This window comes from Ambystoma mexicanum, chromosome 3q (assembly GCF_040938575.1).
Source record: "Ambystoma mexicanum isolate Mex_15411 chromosome 3q, UKY_AmexF1_1, whole genome shotgun sequence".
In the NCBI taxonomy this organism is placed as follows: Eukaryota; Metazoa; Chordata; class Amphibia; order Caudata; family Ambystomatidae; genus Ambystoma; species Ambystoma mexicanum.
In genome coordinates this window covers 609,153,758-609,170,497 of record NC_090926.1, presented here as the reverse complement: position 1 = coordinate 609,170,497, position 16,740 = coordinate 609,153,758, and positions in this window count along the sequence as shown.

The window sequence follows — 16,740 nt, the reverse complement described above, 5'->3', positions numbered from 1 at the left end:
AAAAAAAAAATCCAAGATGGCCGCCGGCCTTTCAAGCGGGTCCGTAATCACGGAGCAACGTTCCGTCTCTCCGACGCTGTCGGAGCAGAGAACGATTCCGATCCCACTTCGTCGCCAGTGTTGTGTGCTGGTGTGGGTAGCACATGGCCTGGGGCCCCTCGCACTCGCTCTCATGCATGCATAGGCATTCGCGCAAGAACACACGCCGGAGACGTGTTGATGCTCCGGTCCCCGGCGCGAACTGCCGTGGGCACCGCCTTTATTTCTAACGCGCATGCGCGAACCTCGCTGAGGCTCGCGCATGCGTACAACAGTGTACGCCGTACACAACAGTGCCTCAGCTTAATGTGCTTGGAGCAAGCTCCGCCCCTTTTCCAGATAACGCTGAAAGATCCTTCTTTCCTCTGCCGAGCTCAGGATGTTTTTATTTCCCAGGCTCCCCGCTCACTGCTCCTCCACAAGGTTAGTGTGATTTCTGGTGGGCCCTGCCACAGCTTTTCTTAATTTCGTGATTCCGCTTACTCCGCTCCTGCTGCTTCTGTGTATTCCACGGGAACCGGAAAAGCACACAGCCTTGTCCCGTGAATGCGGCAGACCAGTTCTTTGCCAGACACAGGTGGCGGGCCCAAACACTGTTTCTTCTGGAAATTTGGGAGCAAAGAAAACGCCCACCGAAATCAATCGGAGTCGGGGTATGCCACAAACTTTGAAACGGAGCAAAGCAAAGCTCATGTTTTTAAGTTGGCTCTGCATAAGCAAGGTACTTGTCTGGGGCTCCGTGCAGAGTCCCAAACTGAATTGTGATTTCTTGATGCAAATGCAGCTCCTTATACTGTTCCATGGGCTGGACATGGGCTTTGTTCAGCCTGTGTGTGGGCTGTGTTATCCAGCCCCTGCCGGCTGGCACCGACGGCATGTTGCACCCTGAGGTGCTTCTTTTGTTCTTTGCTACGTGTTTCCTGCCTGCCCTAGGTTCTTACAGGGTCAGACTGGGACAAGAAATAGGCCCGGTCACCCAAAAAAAGTGGCCCATCCCTCGCCTCACGACCCTTAACATCTAATGACATCACTGGAAGGGACATCATTTGACCCCCACCCCAAAGTGACATCCCGGAAGCGATGAAACACAACCTTTCACCCCTTGACAAAACAGGAAGTGGCATCAAATAGCATTACCCTAACTACACTAAATTACTGTGAATCCAAGCAGACGTCCAAGGCCAAATGATAATGTTATTGTATAGCACTTATGCTTAAGCTCTTTTTTATAGAACAAATATGCGTACAATATCACCCAACAGGTGTTGGTACTCATTTATCGACCTAAGAAGGATGAAAGGCTTTTTTTTAAAAAAAAGTTGGAAATAAAAAGATATATTTTTTCAAATTCTTTTTTTTCCAAACCGGCCCAGGCATTGCCAGAAACCGGCCCACTCCCCGAAAGGCCGAGGGGCCAATCCGACCCTAGGTGCTTAGCACCTCCATGTTGTGCAGGTCAAGGTTTTACTCGCACCTTGTCCTTCCTCTTGCCTGGCTCCAGGAACCTTCGTGACAACTAAAGCATGGAAGGAGAGGAAGAGGGGGTTGGTTGCACACGGCGACGGAGTCCTGCCCCCTCTCCCTATTCTGTCTACAATGGGGCAAACGTTACTGGCCCCAGCTTTGGAGCTACGTGGTTCCTCCTGAGCAGCGCTGTCTAGAATCGGCTCTTAATCGTTGGGGTTTGTTAGGCCAGCTGGCCTCATGTATCACTGTAGAGTGTTTGCTTTGCCAGGAACCATGGTGTTCCAAGGTAAAATGCCCCACTGCGGGTTACACATCATCTAAGTGGTGTTGAAAGCAAATAGCCTTGGCAAGCATTGCGAATACCTGCTGTCATGAGTTTGAATACCACATTTGCCAATCCATTTAAGAATAAAAGTGATTTGCTCACTCATGCTTTTTGTAATTACCGCACCATTAACTTGTCAAGTTGTGTGAGGACAGTGAGTCTCACACAGCCTTTGCCTTTCAAGGAATCTTTTCAACGGGGCTCATTGTGCAAGCCGCTGTGCTGTAAAATGTGTGTAAAAACAAGCTGTATCAGACTTATGCCAATCTGTGCAATCATTTGACGGCTCTGGGAAATTGCTCACCCCTTAACCCCCCTGCAACATCTGTTTTATGCCAACAGGAGATTTTTAGGGGGAAAATGGATTCCTTTTGAAACCGCCTGCATTTAGCACTTGCTAAAAATCCATAGGAATCCGTAAATGCTGTCTGGAAAGCATTATTTGTGGGCAGCATTTACATCTCTAACAGAACGGAATGAAAGAGGAAAGGCGATTGACCTATTGTTACCCTTTCATTTTCCACTCTTTTTTGTGAAAGTGGAAAATTGTATGCAGAGTACTCAAAAGCACATACATGCTAACTTTGGCAATCCCATGCATGCAATTAACACTTTAACTAAAATGCCCTATTATCTTATTGTTAGTGGCGATTGAAGGTTTTGTGGTGTTTGGAAGGAAAGAGCGCCTAGCCAGTGACATTGCCTCACTCTGCCAGCTTGAAGTGAATGGGTGCAGTGATAGGCTCAGAACCTATATGAGGGTTTAGGGTTGAGGCACTCATAGAAAGTCCTGCATGATAGAATGCCACCTGTGAAAACAGACTAACCTCTTTCATGAAGAATGTTGCTGACAAGTCTATGGGCCTCATTCCTAGTTTGGAGGCAGCCATGGTGCTATTAGTACCATGGCTGCCTCCAAACTCGGGTACGGGTCCGTGGTGTCGGAATCGGAACTTACCGGGACATTCCGACCTATGCGGACCCGGTAAGTCCCCATTTCGAAAACCATTCCCCATTCCCATTTCAGCCCCCATAGGGCTCAATGGGAATGGGGAAGGAGCTAATAACGGGCCCGCAAATTGCGGGCCCGTTGTTAGCTCCATGGTCCCTTAAAGGGTCCCGCTAAGACAGGCTGGTAAAACCAGCCGGTCCTAGTGGGACCCGCTAAGGGACCTCGTAATAGGGCGGTGGGGGTTGACGGCACTGGCATCCTTACCGGTGCCGTTAACCCCCTACCGCCAGGGTCTGAATGACCCCCTATCTCAGGAAGGGAGGCCTGCATTCATAATGCCCCTTGCCGCAGAGTATTGTGCTCATGGGTATTTCTACTGGGTCTGTCTACTGGTGCCCCCAGCCACTGCTGTGGGGGTCTTCCCACCGAAGAAATAAGGGCGGAGGCATGCTGTGCGATAAGTGCTTTATTACAAGCAAGCCACCAGACGACAGCCTCCCTGCTTCTGTCTCTCTCCTCTCTCTTCTCCAGCCGTCCCGGTATTCTCGCGTGTCAACACCTCAAGGTTCTAATTGGGGCTGAGGCAGGGGCGGGGGCACCTGGATCACCGGAATATAACACCACATCTTCCTTACAATATTGCAAAAGATTCAGAACAAAATACATAGCTGAATTTATTTCCAGAATTGTAAGCCTGCAACCGAAAGCGAAAATAACAACTACAACTGTGCTGTAAAACTACAAACTGCACTATATTACAGTTATGATGATATGATATGGCATTTGTAACGCGCCTATACACAGGTGTTTCAAGGCGCGACGAGGCAGGGAGGGGAGGAACAAGGGGAGACAGACAACGATCCTACTAGGCCAGGTGTCATTCAGATCGCGCAAGTGCAGGGGTGGGGGAGGGGGAAAAGTGCATGGGGAAGGGAAGGGGGGAAGTGCAGTACAAGGTAAGTGGCGTAAAGTAATAAATAAATAGGGCCAGCTGGTGGCAAGTGCAAGGTAAGTGCAGAACAAGTGCTGGGAAAGGGGGGGGGGCTGTAGGGATACAGAGACAGTCCCGCAGTGCAGAGGGGTTCCAGTGCATCAGTGCAAGTGGAGAGTGGCTGGGCCCAGGACCGAGGCCGTTAAGAGTGGTCCAGTTGCAGAATCAGTGCAGTTTCAGTGAAGGATATTAGCTGTTCAGCAGGGGAGAGGGAGAGAGAAAGCAGAAGCAAAGAGGAAGGTTTTGAGGTGCTTCCGGAACCGGAGATGGTTCTCCTCAAGTTTTAGGGAGGCAGGAAGGCTGTTCCAGAGGGAGGCCCCTGCCGCGGAGAGAGATCTACCCCCAGCTCGTTGCTTCGAGAAGCGGCTGATCCTGAGGGAGTTGGAGGCGGATGAGCGAAGGGCTCGGGAAGGAAGATATTTGGGAAGAGAGAGTTGAAGGTATTTAGGGCCCAGGCCCCAGAAGGCCTTGTGGACAATGCAGAGGGTTTTGAACTTTATCCTCGCAGCCACTGGGAGCCAGTGTAGAGTTTAGCCTGCATATGCAACTATTCTCTTTTTATTTACACATTTCAAATACCGTGAAAATGTAGTCACATCAAAGTACCCTCTAACTACTCCAACAACACTCATCCTTCTCTACCTAATTGGAATTCTGGACTTGTGGCACCTGTCTTTAGGGGTGCACTCGTAATGAACATGTCGTCCGAAAATACACATTATACAAAATAATTGAACCACATCCTTTTCGGAGCTAAACAAGCCGCACTTTATTGCAACATTTCTCAAAAATTATGACGGGGACCACACCCATTTTACATCCACTGTAATCGGTTACCATGACCTTGACCCTGGCAGCCCTGCCGACTCGCCAGCTGCCTATTTGGACTACTAGCCGGCTGAGCTGTTCCATGGTTAATTGCAGAATGCAAATGTCAATGTCCAGCCGGACAGTCCAACGCCCAAGGCTGGGCTAAAATTCTACCCAATGGGCAACCCGAAGGGCCACCGTCACCGTCCCCGCCTGCTTGGCCAGTTGGAAAAAGGTGGACCCCCTCAACCCACAACCCGGACTGCAAAATAATAGTTCAGAATTTGGCCATGGTCCGAGCATTTTTCATAATTGATTGTGTACTGTCTTACAGCCATCCCCCCGCTCTAGGATACATACCATTGTAGGGCCGCCTCCTCCGAATATCTCCCACTCAACACACTGGGCTCAGTGGGTGGCCAACCAATAATTGAAAGGCAGTTAAATCGAGATTCAATACACGCACACACGACACACTTTGCTGCCTGGATGGCCGGACAAAAAGCAGTCTAGACCTCACTACCACCTACTAGTAGGTGACACATCCTCCTGTAATGCCCCTTAATGGCACCAGGCTCCAACTATACAGGAAACCCTTTACCCAAGGAAATTGGAGCATTCCCCCGGAATGCAGAAATGCCACCCCTTGTGCACATTACCAGCCTTCATCTGTTCACCTAGTAAAATCGTGCACTGAAACACTTGTGTGCGAGTGTGATATAAATAAAATATAATTTCATTTGATAGTATTGCTCCATCCAGATGGCTGACTACGATGGTCCATGATCACGCACCCGACACCCACTGTCCCTACATTGCAGAACATAGTGCAAACCACTGCCAATATCACAAAGTAACAACTACTAATCAATACAATTAGGCGGCAGAAGTACAAAAGAAGCTCCTTAACCATTCCCATACGAGGATGGTAGTTACAGCCTGAAACCAAAGAGTCCTGAGCCAACTAAGGCAGCAAACCTTACACCATTTGGAAACTTGCATAGGCCATATGAAGCGAAACCCCATCTGCCGCAGAATATCCCGATATACCAGAGAGGTCCCCCTACTCCAGATCAATGAGACTGACAAATGATGTGGTCATCCCAATGACACCAACTTGAACAATAGTTGCATGGGTTGCATACATGTCAACCCTTATTTCTAGCATCAAGGATTAACTCCCCTACTGGCAGCAACCCAGGCTGGTGACTGATAATATCGATTTGTGTACTAATCTGCACCAAATATGACCATACAAGAGAACTTGAAACTCGGACAAGAGCAGACAACATGATTCATCAGAGCAGTGGCCCCAACTGGCAGCGTGCACTCCTTCCATCCTGGCGCCTGGGAAAACACACTCACCTCCTGTACATGTGCTGACCTACACGTCACGATTAATCTCCACATTAACTTGTATTAGCTATCAAACCGTCTTCCTCCAAGGAGATTAACATGGGGGGACCGGAGATAACAGGCATAGTCCTTTTACCCAATGTCCATTGGGCTGTGCTAAGAAACGTCTCACCTTTATTACGAAGCCTCTCCTCCCTATCTCAGCCTCAGTCTGATGCCACAAAACGGGTTAGAAAGTAATTGCTGACAAGAAAAGAATGTCACAAATTTTACTCTTACTTGTGTTGTGGGATATATTGTCCCACTCAACAGCATTGCCCCACATCACTTAGTTGCATTCGCGCAAGAAACAGCAACCTGGCTGCGCTGGCTCCTGTGCGCACCAGGACTCAAAACTGCATTTTGGCAGCAATAAAAAAAAATGGCTACACCATTCTGCCTAGCACACTTCAGGTAAAAGGGAACAAGGATCCGCAGTTATATTCACCATGCACTCCTATTTTAAGTAGTTCCTTGTGTATTAGGTGAGGTTGTAAAGCAAAACTGCTTTTAATGAATTTAAGGTGCGGGGGAGATAACAGTTAACCCTGGCATATGGGTTGTGAGATAGATACAAACAGAATAAGTTCCTAATGGAAGAACTCCCGTCCCCTGCACACTTTCACAAGCTCTAAATCAAGAGCCAAACAATTAGTGTTCACACTGTCGGTGTGATGTGTTAAGACAACAATATATTATTTTGATAATAATGAATTAGGTACACAATGCATTTTGTAGTTTCTTAGTGGTAGAAATCAAGACAATACTATTAAACTTCTTTATATGTGGTTTTATTTTTCAAAATTGGCCCAACGCGTTTCGAGAAAAACATCTCTTCTTCAGGGGCATATTCAATAATTCATTCTGGTCTAGAGAAAAATTTCCAAAAAACAACAAATTACTAATTCTGTAAATCATTTCAAAATGCTCATCATTTTTAATTGCCCAGTGGCCTTCATGCAGGTTTTACACAATCAAATGTTTCTTTCAGCAGCCTTCGTGCTTGTGTTATATTTTTCAAAGAAAATCAAATCTATTCTGGTAAGTGCAATCATGATCAAGTAATGTATGTATCTTCAAGATCTACATTAAGGCAGTCTATACTAAAATGTCACAGGTACTTCAACATGGTATTTGAAGATATCGAAAAACAGCAACATGGCATGTTATCCCCGTCAACCCTTGGACAACTTATTCCTAAACAATTAAATAACCCTAGTTCTGGGTGTTGATGAATCTCTGATTGTACAGTTTTACGTGACTAGAATAAGTCCATTCCCCATAAATTCAATCCGTCATCTCCTTATGTAAGGAGTCGGAGTACTCATATATAATTCGTAATCCCCACTTCTTGGCTTAGTGGATCAAAGCATAGATTACATACTGGGAGAATCAACTCCTGGTCTTACCCAGCAAAGTGTTGTCATGGACCGTTGTCATTGGAGGTGTTTCTTAATGGATGATTATGGTAAATCAAGTTCTAATGGAGTTCCTATGTGAAAGGTAAGAAGAATAAGGAGATTAGGAACTTATTCTGTTTGTATCTATCTCACAACCCATATGCCAGGGTTGACTGTTATCTCCCCCGCACCTTAAATTCATTAAAAGCAGTTTTGCTTTAAAACCACACCTAATACACAAGGAACTACTGAAACTATGAGTGCATAGTGAATATAACTGCGGATTCTATATACTTACCCTTGAGTGGGGTGGCATATCGATTTCACCAGCACCCATCAACTCAAATCTGAACCAAGAAAACAGGAAATGTCATTCTCCAAAATTAACACTTTAACAGATAAGTCAGCCACCACCTTAGCCTTTAGCGAGGAGGAGGCAAATCGAATTTTGGGCCCAATTAAGGACACTGTGTTAGGATGTGCAGTTTTTCCAATGTTTACCTGTTAAACCATGAGTGTATAATATTTCCTTCACTATGTCTATTGTCACTTAGATACTATAGAACATAGAACTGCATCTTATGTAGCAGGGTTCCAGGGAGAGCCAGTGAAGAAGCAGGGCCTTAGTGGGAAGATTGTACTCCTCCTGCTGGGGGTCGTCTTATGTCATCAACTTGCAAATAAAAGGTTCTTTACCTTTAAACTACTGGTTATGTGAAAGCCTCCCTTTGTACTTAACATTTGGCGACGAGGATTTTGACTGGGACCCGGAGGACGACCCCCAGCGCCTTTTCTACAGATCTAGTGTGCTGGCTGTGGAGCGGAGCCAGCCTGACTTGGCTGAGGGAGGGTCTTTTTCAGTGGATTATTGACGGCCTGACATCCAGTGTGTGGCATCCACCGGAGGGACATTGCTAGCGCCAGAGGAAAACCCCTGGAGGCTCTGTGGTCTGTGGGAGCTGGAATTGGACCCCTGCAATTTTGTTGAACTTGTGGAGACCGGGCTGGCAAAGACACGGCTTTGGCACTTTTATAATTGGATTTTGGGTTGTGTGTTTTCCGAGCGGCCATTGGACACCCTGGCCCCACACTGAGCAAGGTTGAGAAAGGAGTCGCCGCCGATGACCCTGGTGAGGCGCTCCAGGGTGAGTACATAACCAAGCAGCTATCTTTTAATTAGTGTCACCTACCTGTTTGGGTGGGAGCTCTATTGGTTAAACCAGAATTGCAAGCTTGTTATTCTATTCTGCAACTTTGAGACATGGCAAATGTGCCTGCTCCTGTGTTTTTTCTGGCAGTGCCAGGTGAACCCAGGGTTAGATGGGAAGACTGGAAGGAAGGATTCAGCAAATATGCCTTAGCAGTGTTTGGTGCCAACTACTCCAATGAGCGCAAGGAGGCATTGCTATTTCACTGTTTGGGAACTGCAGGCCAAGAGGTCTTAAAGAGATTGCCGGAGCCTTCTGACATTTTGGATGCTGGTCCATATGAAAGGACATTAGCCAAACTGGACAGGCATTTTAGAGTGGAGGAGAACATTATATTGGAAAGATATAAATTTGCCACGAGAGAGCAGAAGAATGGGGAAAGTATCGAGGATTTTGTCACGGCTTTAAGGGGCTTAGCAGTGAAATGCAAATTCACTCACTGTCAGGATGAGCACTTGAGAGACCAGCTAATGATTAAATGTTCCAATGACAGTATTAGGAAAGAACTATGGAAAGAGAGGAACCCCACTTTGGATCGAGCAATTGAGATAGCGAAAATGGTGGAACACACAGATAAGTGCATTGAAGTTCTTCAATCGGATACTGTGAACAATGGTAAACCCAAGTTGGATGAGAGTCAGGGTTCAGTGCTGAAGGTGTCAAAGGTTGTTCAGAGGCAGAGTACGTGGAATCCAAGACGCGCTTCGCAGAATGCTAAAAGGAGCGAAGAGAACAGACCGGCAACTGGCAGAGGATGGCGTCAATGGGTTCCTGCAAAAGATAGCAGAGGGATTCCCAAAGACATGAATTCTTTCAAGATGGTTAGGGATTCAGGACAATCCAGAGGTTTTCCAGGGAGAAGATGCTTTAGATGTGGAAGCTTGTCGCATTTAGCCTTGGATAAGGATTGCTTTGCTATTCATATCATATGCAATGAGTGTGGCGTGAGAGGGCACATTGCCCGATGTTGTAGAAATTTTAATGCTGGGTCAAATCAAGTGCATGAAATAAGTGCAAGTTATGAAGATGAGTCATATTGTGAGGATGGCAGAGAAGTGGTATTTACAGTGAATGCTGTCAATGGCAGAGTGAAAATGCAGAAACCTTATGCTGAGGTTGTAATTCGAGGTGTACCCGTACGCATGCTAATGGATAGTGGTGCTGACTACACCTTGATAAGTGTGGAAGTGTGGAGGAACAAATTCGATAGTTGTACTCTGTGGGAAAATACTGTTAAAGCAAATGCTTATGGAGATGTTCCCATAGATATTATAGGTTGCTTTGATGCTGAATTACAGTTTAAGGACAGGAAGGCCAAAGGTTGTGTGTATGTTACCAACAGAGGGGGTGAATTGTTGTCATGGAGTGATCAAGCTGAATTGAAGATAAGGCTTGAGGCAAGTCATCCCGAGCAGGTAATGTCTGTTGCGGGAGGAGAGCCCACAGAGATACAAACCACGTTATCTGGGAAATTGGGGTGTCTTAAGGGCTTTGTACATGTAATTCGCCTAAAGAAAGGAGCTGTCCCTAAGATTGCAAAACTGCGAACTATTCCTCTTGCTCTTAGAGGAGATGTAGAGGAAGAACTCAAGAGAATGGAAAGAGATGGTGTCATTGAAAAGATAGAAGCATCTGAATGGGTCAGTCCTATAGTTGTAGTCAGAAAAGGCAATGGGTCTTTGAGGCTCTGTATAGATCTTAGACATCTAAACAGCATGGTTGTGGCAGACAGGTTTCCTCTTCCCCGAATAGATGATTTGATGGTGGAAGTAGCTGGGTCAAAAGTGTTCTCCATACTAGATCTTAAATCGGCCTACCATCAGGTTGAATTGCACCCTAATTCCAGGGATCTCACCGCCTTCATCACCCCGATTGGATTGTTCAGGTGTGTTCGCATGCCATTTGGTTTGGTCTCAGCCGCAAGTGTGTTTCAGAGTATTATGCATAAATTACTTGGGGGTGAAAAAGGGGTGATGTGTTATCAGGATGATGTTCTTGTATGTGGGAGCGATGAGAAGGAGCATGATGTTCGTTTGAAAAGAGTTTTGGATATTTTGAAGGAGGCAGGCCTCACCGTTGCCTTGGAAAAATGTACTTTTAAAGCCAACAAAGTGGTGTACCTGGGTCATGAGATCACTGGGGAAGGGGTTAGACCCAAGGAGGAGGCTATTGAGGCCATAAAAAGAATGGAGGAGCCTAAGTCTAAAGGGGACATACTATCATTTTTGGGACTGGTGGAGTTTTACGGCAAATTTGTCAAGGGGTTAGCAGAAATGTCGAGGAATATGAGATTTCTCACTCGCAAGGGAGTCGTTTTTAAATGGTGTGACCGGTGCAAGAAAGAATTTTTGATGATAAAAGAGGCTATTGTCAATGCTCCCATTTTGAAAATATTTGAGGAAAGTAAACCCACATTGCTTTTTGTTGATGCCAGTGATTATGGTGTTGGGGCTGTTCTGATGCAGGAGGATCAGACAGGTTTACAGACTGTGGCTTTTGCGTCCAGGTCTTTGAAGGGCCCAGAATCTAGATATTCAGTTATTGAGAAGGAGGCTCTAGCATGCGTTTGGGGTGTCGAGAAATTTAAAAGATTCTTGTGGGGGAGGAGTTTCACCATTTGCACTGACCATAAACCCTTGGTTGGAATTTTTACGAAAGGTGGTTTGGAGGGAGTGTCAAGACGCATTATGAAATGGGTCACGGCATTGCAAGGGTTACAGTATACCATGCTCCACGTAAAGGGGGAGGTTAATGTGGTTGCAGACGCCTTGTCTAGATCTGTCCAGAGGGAAATTTCTGACGATAGTGACTTTACAAGTTCAGAGGAGAGTGCAGAAATATTCCAGGTGCATGAAACATTAAAGAAAAGTGAGTGGGATGTGTCTTGCACGGAGGATGTTGTATATCAAGGAGTACTTACTCTGGTTGCAGAAGGTAAAATTAAGAGCCACAGGGGCGAGATGAATGGTTTTGCCAAAGTGAGGGAGGAGCTATGGATTCAGGATGGTTATTTATACAAGGGTCACCAGATGGTTGTGCCAGTCGGTATGAGGAAGTCTGTCTTGGAGTTGGCCCATGTTGGGCATTTAGGTCTGGCCAGGACGAAGGGACTTGTGAGGTCTGAATTTTGGTGGCCTGGTATCGACAAGGACATAGAGGAACAAGTCAAAGACTGTGTGGAATGTATTGAGGGAAACAAAGGCTTGAAAGTGCAAAAAGTTCCCATGGTAGTGAGGGAGTCCCCGCGTGTCCCTTGGGACGAAATTGCGTTGGATCTCCTCGGTCCATTTAATATTGGTGGTGGCAGAGATAGCTACCTATTAGTAGTCATGGATTTATTATCAAAATGGCCGGAGGTATGTGTACTCAAGGACATATCCAGTAGTAGTATAATCAGATTTTTGGAACAACTGTTTTGGAGAGAAGGGTTTCCAAGAAAGTGTTTGTCTGACAATGGGACCCAACTTGTTTCCAGAGAGTTTAAAGAATTCTTAGAGAATCATGGGATTGAGCAGGTGAATACTTCTTTATATCATCCCCAGAGTAGTGGGTGCGTAGAACGATTTAATAGGACTCTGATGGAGGCTATTAGGATAGCGGTGGCTACTGGAGGAGATTGGGTGAGAACAGTGATGGAACGCACGTTCCAGTATAGGCTAACTACCCATAGTGTCACAGGCGTGAGTCCATTTGAGATCTTGAGAGGAAGAAAACCAAATACTCATTCATGTCCAGGTTGGATGGGCAAATCAAAAATGGTGGATGTGGATCTAGAGAGTGTAAAAAGGAGAATTTTTGAAGCTGGAGTTAGATCCAAGGAGAGGTATGATCAGAAGAATTGTTGTAGGGAACTCAAGGTCAAAGAGGGTGATTGGATTAAAGTCAAGCTCCCCACCAAAGTTCGTAAAGGAGCCTCGTTGTTTTCTGAACCCAAGCAAGTTGTGAAAGACTTGGGTTCGTCAGTGTTGGTCAAAGGAGGAGCTATTTGGAATAAGGAAAGGGTGGCTTTTCCGTTTCAATGTTAATTTGTCTTCAGTTAGTTGGAGACAGGGACTTTCTTGTGACTCTACCTAATCAACCACTAGATGTCATATATCTATGCTCTTGATTTGTGCCAGGACTTGCAGCGCATCCAATGTTTTACCTGTTAAACCACGAGTGTATAATATTTATTTTACAGGTTTCAATTTCAGTTGTTCAATATGTGTTTTACAGGTTTCAATTTTAGTGGGTCCTCACCCACACAGTTACTTGTTATGTTTAAGGAGGAGAGGTGTTAGGATGTGCAGTTTTTCCAATGTTTACCTGTTAAACCATGAGTGTATAATATTTCCTTCACTATGTCTATTGTCACTTAGATACTATAGAACATAGAACTGCATCTTATGTAGCAGGGTTCCAGGGAGAGCCAGTGAAGAAGCAGGGCCTTAGTGGGAAGATTGTACTCCTCCTGCTGGGGGTCGTCTTATGTCATCAACTTGCAAATAAAAGGTTCTTTACCTTTAAACTACTGGTTATGTGAAAGCCTCCCTTTGTACATAACACACTGATAAAGAAAGCACTGGAGACAGCAATCCAGAAAGATTGATATTCAAATTGCAAAAACTTATTTGAAGAGAAATTTCCCAAAAACTCCACGCCTCTACTTTGCAACAATACTACAAGAGTAAACAAATACCAAGAGGCTTACGGGTATATCTAAGACCCACATTGTGCAAGGAGACCCAAACATTTGTTAAAAGATGGGAACAGATCCTGAATAAATGTTCATTAGATCTCATACTATTGACCATCAAAGAATTATCAAAATCTTTATCATCTATCAATCAGGAAATTGAGGAAGTTACACTACAGCTGTCTAAATTGAAAAAAGGAGATCAACTAAAAACCATATTGTAAGATACTAATAACAAATTGGATTCATATAAGAGGGACATAGAGCAACGTAAGATAAGGAAATTTCGCAGAGACACCCTGGACTACGCGAGGGACATTGTTTATTCGTGGCAAGAGTTTTACCAAAACTCAAGACCCAATCCAACTAGACCAACAAGACCACAAGGACCAACAGACAGCACAGAGAGCAGCGAAGCAACAAGTGGAGAAAGAGATAATTCTGACAGAACCACAACCGGAAGTCCTTCGAGACCAGAACCAGCGGAAAGAACAACAGCAACACCACCGGGTCCTTCAACCGCCACTTTACCAGAAGTGCCTTCTTTACGAGGAGACAGACCCGCAGAGGGAAAAAGAAAGCAAAGATTGAAGAACAAGTAAAAGAATCACTAATTATGAATATCTCCAATAAGACACTCACCAAAAGTCAGATTGATACATTGAATCTAGGGATTTCCTTCATCCCCCACAAATAATACCAGTGTTTTTGAAGAAGAGGTGAATCTCTTTCATCCTGCTATAAATCTATCCAACCTGAAAACCACAAAAGATATTAAACGGTTGAAATTCAGCAACACCCACAAGATGAACATTAGGAGGCATCAACTCAAACTTATCAAGGAATTGTCCCAGGACAGCACGGTAACACTCAAACGAGCAGACAAAGGGGGAGCATTACTCCTAAAGACACTAATTTCTACAATGAAGGATGCCTTAGACTCCTTGAAGACCAACGGACATACTTAATACTGGACAATGATCCCATCATGTCCATCAGTACATTAATAAAGGAAACAATCGACAAAGCATTCGACTCAGATTGGATATCTGAACACACAAGAGACTTTCTGTTCAAAAAATTCCCCATAACACCAGTGTTTTACGCACTTCCTAAGTTCCATAAAAGCCTCAGAAATCCACCATTCTGGCCAATGGCAGGGGGCACGGAAAGTATCTTTCATCCACTAGCTATCTATCTGGATAAGGCTCTACAACCCTTAGTGCAGAAAACTTCTACGTACTTAAAAGATACAGCACATTTCTTGCGACTACTGAGTTAAATACAGACAGATGACACGTTGTACTATTTACACTTGATGTCAAATGTTTGTGTCAAAGCTTGTACACATCAATACCCCACCAGGAGGACATAGAGGCCTTGGAATGGTTCCTTTTAAGACAGAATGCAACCCTCATACATAAAGTCTTTGCCATTGAACTAATCAGGATCACCCTCTACAATAATTATTTCAGATTCAACAGCAAATACTACCTCCAAATATCAGGCACCTTGATGGGCTCCCCAGTAGCACCATCCTACGCCAACATTTTTATGTTCCATTTTGAACATAACTTCATATTGGACAAAGAACCCTGGAAACATAAGATCACATTTTGGAAACGATTCATCAACGACATTTTAGGCATCTGGCAAGGATCAACAGAGGAACTACAAGAATTCCTGATATACCTAAACAACTGCCAGGGAGGCATTACCTACACGTTGGAAATTGGAAAACCGGGCATCCACTTTTTGGATGTACAAGTGGAAAGGAAAAATACAGAATTCAGCACAAATATCTACAGAAAACCCACAGATGTCAATAGCGTTCTACACTTCGGAAGTTTCCATCCACTCTACTTGAAAGACAATTTACTTTACAGTCAATTTCTCCGTTTGAAAAAAATCACATCAGATCCCTTAGTATTACAATCAGAGCAAGAAATCATGAAAGGGAGATTTAAGGAAAGAGGATTTCCAGAAGATACCATCGACAGAGCAATACTACGGTCTAACACAGTTAGTCGAGAGAATCTACTCCAAGACAAACCCAAGAAAGAAACAATGAGACTAATCCACACCCTCAAATACTCAAGTCAAAGTTATCAGTTGAAAAGAGTAATCAACAAAAACTGGGATCTCATTAGATCAGACCCAAATCTTAATAGACTTTTCCCCGAACCACCCATGCTGGCATACAAGAGAGGCAAAAAATGTAAGGATAGCCTGATCAAGGCTGAAAGAACAAAGAATCCTATACAAACCACCCTGAGGAAACAGAAAAAGGGAACATTCGCTTGCTTTAATTGTCAACACTGTTCAAACCTCATCAAAGGCAATAATATAAGACACCCCAACAGTGGCAAGAAGATACCACTGAGAGACTTTGCTACCTGCGAAAGTAAGAATGTGATCTACGCGCTAAAATGTTCATGTGGAAAGTACTACGTTGGGAAAACCATACGAAAAGCACGAGAGAGATGGACTGAACATAAGTCCAATAAGAACGGGAAATGTCAAATCCCCAGTTGCCAGACACTTTAAAGAAAATGGCCACAACATAGCCCAACTAAGAGTTGTTATACTCAAAGTACTCCGAACATCCCCCAGAGGAGGAGATTTAACTAAAAGATTGGCACAAAGAGAACTGTATTGGATACACAGATTAGACGCAATGACCCCATTGGGTTTAAATGAAGATTTTTATTTGGGACCATTCCTGTAAATACACAACGGCTCACCTGACATTACATCTTATGACTTCATATAACTCCAATCAAACAAATAAGTGTGATTGAAATTAAGCCACACAATGTACCTCCCATCTTTAATCATGGGGACCGGTATAACTAAGACTGTAAATCTCATCTAAAGAGACAGATTATTAGAGGAATTGACTACGCTATCTATGTAATCTAAGGATTCCTTAACATCCAAACATGTATCTTTACCATATACACAGGATTGTGCATTTCCAGAATGTAAGTCTCCTTAACGAGACAGAAAACCATTTGTGGTCATGACTAACTTGCTTGAGAGGGATAATGGTATGTTTAGAGAATGTGAATCGCAATCATAATATGGCTAGAGTGGGACTATCACCACCATATTCATTAACAAGTCATTACCTACTCCATCCTTACAATCATTACCCACTTGTTGTGAGGTAATACTAGATAATACCATCACCATGGCCCCTATGAACCAATATACTTTACTCTAACAGACCTCTACATGTGACATGCGGATTGACTTTACACCTGCCCCTCTTTGGCTTCAGCTCAACCTCTAGCCCTAGTCGAAATGACTCACCCGAGTACTCCATTAATCAATTCACCGACACTTTTGGACAACTATCGGGTTCACCCGATTTGTATATTATTCATTCCCTATTAGATTTAAACTATACATGCTCTGACTTACTATTCATTGGTTTAACCCTAATATGTATCATTGTTCATTCTTTATTTCTCAT